Below are 6,089 nucleotides of genomic sequence, written 5' to 3' on the forward strand. Positions count from 1 at the left end.
ACCTCCTTTCTCTCTCCCCTTTTCTCGCTTCCTCGCTCACTCAAATGATTGTCATGGAAATCGGAGGTGCCAAACCACAGACAAAAGAAAGAGCTTTAACATATACCTGAGCCAAAAAGAACAGAACTGTAGTCTAATTACGATGGGAACAATTAAGGCTGTGCATATTTATTGACAGGGGACTTCGCACAGGAGCATATGCTCATGAATACCAAAAATGAAGACAGGATGGGGTGGGGCGTGGGTAGGTTGGTGGTGCTGGATCAGAACATCTATATGATGGCAATGAAAATATGTAGCTTTGCTTTTGACAAATGAAACATTCATTGTAATTTCTTCAGCTGCTTTACCATGTACTCATTTCGTTCAACATTTTAACACCTTTCTGAAACTAATGTAGCAATTCTCCACTACCCCAGATAAAGAATAAAAGTGTGCTTGTCATCACCAGCAGCCAATATTAACCCCCTTTGTCCTTTGTTTATTTTTCAACCTCTCCTGTTGACAACTACAGCTTTTTCCCCCCAGTGCTCCGAGAACAAGGAATTCCAATCTGGACTTTGCTCAGTATTCTGATCACACGCCACTCTCCTCCAGTAATACAAGTCTACTTTAAAATTCATAACTACATTTGGAAAGAATAAAAGGGTGCACTGATGGAATATTTCCAAGGAGCTTACTTGAGCAAAAATACAATTCACTTTGGCATATTTAATAACCCTAACCTGGTCTTTAAGACATACAGTAGTAATAATAATAAAAAATACTGGTGGCTTGAAAAAAAATACCCAAACTATGTCATAGCATGAAATGAGTACCTATAATTCCTACCTCTAGGAGGAGGATGCAAGAATGATAGAAAGTATGTAAGGAAATAGGGGGAATTAAGGAGAAAAGAGATAGAGAGAAGCTTCGTCAAAGTTAGAAAGAGTCAGCGCAGCTCAGTGTTCATACTGTGCTTCCCCTTTCCCTCTTCTGCTTGGAAGGCTGCTTGAATTGAATTGGAAAAAATAAAATAAAATAGATTGATGATCAACAAGATTCAGCTTCATCACATTCCTCTGTACATATCTGATATGGTTATTGAGGAGCTGATCTGAAAGGGATTGAATAGTTGTTTCCTTTAGATTCTATGCAAAACTGAAACGTTCTAACCTAGACCAAATGTTGTCAACATCGTTTCAGTTCCTTGAAAGTCCCGTTTGATTCCTGTTGAATCATCCTTTGATTCGAATGCCTCTCAGGAAGAAAAGCACAGTGACTGTGAGAAAATAGATAGCATGCTCTTCAAATTGGAATATGAATTGCTCTGCTCAAGCGTTAGTATTAATCTCTTGCCCTCTTTCCTCTCCCCAGTCCTTTTGTGTTAAGAGGGAGGGAAAAAAGATGAGAGAGAAAACAAGAAATTGAGTATTGAATATTGTGGGATGTCCTGTTCTGAATTAGGTCAGGACAAATCAAAGCTTAAATGCTCTCTCCCTCTCTCTCTCCCCCCCACAGAACATCAATGCTCTCTTTGTGACTTTTCTGTATGGAGAGACAGAGACCCCTATTGTTTCTGATGGTGCATAAAAACCTTTAGGAGCTGAATGGTTCTCTCTTCCTTCGATGCTCTACTGCCATCTGTCTACTGTGACACACACTGCTGACTGTGATACAAGTAAAGGCCACAAACGCCTGTACATCATATACAGCTTGAATGTTTTTATACAGCAATTCCGTGAGTGAAAGTGACACGCTGGCACACTTTCTTACTGTTGGGTAATCTTCCAAGATATCAGTAGAAGGTCATTTGTCCTGTTATCAGTCTTTTTGTTTTAAATTATGTCTAAACACATTTAAGGATGAGGCAATAGCTGCTATCAAGGCAGTTGATCTAATTAAATTTGATTTAGTTAATCCCTATATGTAAAATTTATCTGAAAGATGATGTGGGCGATCTGAGGTGCACACAGAGAGGTTCCAGTTCGGCGAGATAAACAGCATTCACAACCAAGCCTGCTGATCTGTCCAGTGATCGAGTCAGATCCTAGGACAAGATTCATTGCTTTCATAAAGGCAACGAGGACAGTGATTATACTAATGGCTTTATTTGTAATGCAATGGAGACAGTAAAAACAATAAATAGTTATGCTAGAGATTTTGATTATCACTGTTAAAAGTACTTGCTGATGCACTAATGGAGTAATGAAGTGTGAAAATGATGCCAAATGGACATGCTGGGCCTGTGCCATGTCAAGATGCATCTTGCAAAGTTCATTAAAAAAAAATTCTACCCTAGCGAGTTCCCTCTTCTCTCTCCAATTAGTAGCAAAATAGTGGAAACATACAGTGACAATGGTTGGACAGCTGAGTGGGCCTGGTACTCTGAAATGGGTCAGCCACTGCAGCTTAACCTGAGCAAACACCATTTGTTTCCTCCTCAACCAAACACAGGACTCAAGAATGTATTACAGATCCACACAATCAGAGAGTGATCATTTTCTCATTTAACTATCAACTAAAGCTGGTGGAGCTTGATCAGTAGGGATAAAGATGGACTACTGAGCAGCCCACCCATGAGCACGCTACCCAGGCCAGTCACAGCAGTTTAGCCTTAGCAGATCCAATGTAGATATAAAGCTGACTCAAGGTGCTGAGTATTAACGCTTTGCTTGAGTGAGGGAAGGAGTTAAAAGCAGCTTTATAATTAGGTCAGTTTAAGGGGTTGGTAGGTTAGGGGTAGAGGAAGGTATCAGCTGTCAGGGGCCCAACAGGGCTGATAACCACTGCACTGATGGGTCAAAACTGCATCTACTGGACTTGCATAGCAATTCCTATCCAACTTTTGGGACACTAAACTGTGTATTAGTGACGGTTTACCCAATGGACACAGCTTAGGTAGGCACGCCCTGTTACTGTTCTTTCATATATCAATAGACTGAACCATTATAACAGTCCCTTTATGTCAGCCATTTTCCAATGCATGTTGTTTCCCCCCCCCTTGCAGTTTTTCATAATGGTAAACAAACATTTCAATGAGCATCTCAACAGTCAACCATCATTTTTACATGTACTGTAATATTTACCTTATGCTTGTGTCATAATGCAGCTGAAAACTGCAAATTCAGATGAAACCTGCATTTCAAGTTATCAAAACTGACTACAAATAGGGGCTTTCATAATGCATAGAAATTAATAAAAAGGAATTTTGGTCTAGATGGAGAAAACCACCTGAAAAAGATTTTTATGTGCTACATCCTGAATCAAGTTTAAACTGAATGGACCTTTAAAATATTTTGTGTGCATGCTTTGAACAGACAAAGATACAGAAAGTCTTGTCTCTAGTGATTTCATCCTTTCATGTCTCTATTCACACAATATTTCAAATGTGAAATTCAAACAAAAAAACATAATGCCTGACTGGCAAAAATGCTTATTCTATGTGCAGTCGATATTCCTTCTTTTTGTACTTCACAATGTTTGTTTTCCAGGTTTCAACACAAAAGAAGGGATTACAGAGTGTATTCTAGCCCTTTCCCTTACTAACATCATATTTCCTGACACTTTTCTCCCCCTTCCTCTCCCTCCTAAGTGTCCTTCCATTTTTGTTAATCAAAAATATATTCACACAATGTCCTCTTCTTCTCCAGCAGATCTGAGAGGCTGATTGGCAATTTCAGCAGCAAAACCATAGTTCAGAGGAAGAGATGGACACAGCCAATCTGAAAGCTCCCTGCCGTTTCCATAGCAACATCAACAAGGGGGCAAGAGAGAGATGTGATCAAATGTGAACACTATTCAGATTTGATAGGCTGATATACAACTCAGTTATTACTACTCCCGTTTGTTGTTCAGCCACAGACATGCAAACATGCATGTTTAAAAAATTATATGTGCACACAGACACTTTACACAGTAACAAGCAGCATCTGGCCTCACTGATAACACTGCCTTATGGTTGTAAAACCATATAAGAGAACGTTTGCCTGCTCCTTTTACAAAGGCTAGCAGCAGGCCTAACTGTCTCCATCTCACACCCTGCTGACTTAAGCATGTCATCATCATAATCATCTTCGCTCGGCCCATTCTGCAGATCTGTCTTGACTTAATAAAACTGTCAGACCACCAACTGGGACTTAAATAAAGACCATGTGAAGGCTGGAGCTGCTGCCTGAAGCAGCTCAGCAGACCGAGTTTTTAAAGACCATGAAATATGACATTAAAAACCTGCAGCTGGATATGAATTGCATTAAACTGACTTTAATAGAAGTTTACAAGACTGAGTTTGGGGCAGGGGGTGGGGAATCTGGTTGGTTGAATTTGACTCTGGTACTGGTCCTTGGTCTTGAATCCTTACAATACACACTGCCAATGAGCTGAGGGAGGTGAGGTGATTACAAAGGCTAGGCCAAGGAGACAATGACAAACAAGTGGAAGTAATTGAGGTCAATTATGGACAGAGTCAAGCTGGGCCAGGTGAGGGAGGCATGGAACAGGAAATGTCAAAATAAAAGCTCAAAACAGGAAGTCACATTGGCTACATATCTGCAATTTCATGGCAGCAGAACTTGGTAAGCAAAGCTGATCATTATACGTAAATTCAACAAATTCTATGAAAACTGACAGTGTTGCATTTCAATCTAGCCTTCCTGTGATGTTTAACAACATTTCACACATGTGTAATAGGATAAAATTACAAAGTGATAACATTTTATATCCCAGAGGTCAATTTTACTGTGACATCATAGTTGATTATTGTGTAGACATGTGGAGAAGAGCTTTGTTACTGATCAGTTTTTCCCTGTAACTAAAAGGTTTGTTACTGTTAGCTACAGTATGAAACAAGTTCTTACCTGCTCTCCTACTTACTGCAGCTAAAAAGATGTTTTGTTTCTTATCATTAGTCATAAGGAAGTGACAATTTTGTTACTCTTATGTTAATATTTCTTGTAGATGAGTTTTGTTGCTTACCGTTTTTGTTACTCACCTATTTTCTGCCTTTGAAGAGAAAAAAATTTGGTACTCACCCGTTTTCTCACACGCCCCTGAGAAGAGTGTTTTCACTAACCCTGTTGTGAAAAGTTTGTTTCCTCCTAAAGTCTTTGGTTCTTTGGACCTGTAGCGAGCTTCTTGCTACCTTGAAGGTGTTGTTTCTTTTTTGTCTGTATGGCTTCTCTGGGACATTAAACACAAATTTACACTTTGAACCACTTGTAGTGGTCCACATACTGAACAGTCAGAATCTGCTTTATTGGCCAGGTGTGTCAGACACACGAGGAATTTGACTCTGGTACTGGTCCTTGGTCTTGAATCCTTACAATACACACTGCCAATGAGCTGAGGGAGGTGAGGTGATTACAAAGGCTAGGCCAAGGAGACAATGACAAACAAGTGGAAGTAATTGAGGTCAATTATGGACAGAGTCAAGCTGGGCCAGGTGAGGGAGGCATGGAACAGGAAATGTCAAAATAAAAGCTCAAAACAGGAAGTCACATTGGCTACATATCTGCAATTTCATGGCAGCAGAACTTGGTAAGCAAAGCTGATCATTATACGTAAATTCAACAAATTCTATGAAAACTGACAGTGTTGCATTTCAATATGGATGTATACTTATAAGCTAGAACTGGGACAGGAATACTTAAGTATTTTAACAGTAATTGATGAGGATGAAAGGACATACTGTACATTTCATGGTTATTTAATAGGATACATTTGGCCAATGCATCTGTAAATTAACAGTTAAAGCCTTACATTAAAGTATATCAAATAATATGAATGATATATATATATATAAACTATTAAAGTATTCTAAATGAATGCAGTCCATCATGTTCATAGGAAAACCAAAATAATCCATATTTTCATTCAAGCCTCGATCTTCAGGAAATCAAAAGCAATAAGATGTTAAACATTTATGCTGGGTCATTAAAGCACATTCAAAGTTTAACAAAGTTTATTACATGTTTATGTACAGACAACTCTGCAAGGCACACCTTTGTTTAAATAAGAATATACAATACAATGTCAAAAACAACTGAGCTTTTTAGTTGAAATATATATTAATATAAGTCTGTTTAGTGCAGGACTGTCATGATTCGGTTCCG

The sequence above is a fragment of the Monopterus albus genome, unplaced genomic scaffold (genome assembly GCF_001952655.1).
Source record: "Monopterus albus unplaced genomic scaffold, M_albus_1.0 scaffold1.1, whole genome shotgun sequence".
NCBI lineage: Eukaryota > Metazoa > Chordata > Actinopteri > Synbranchiformes > Synbranchidae > Monopterus > Monopterus albus.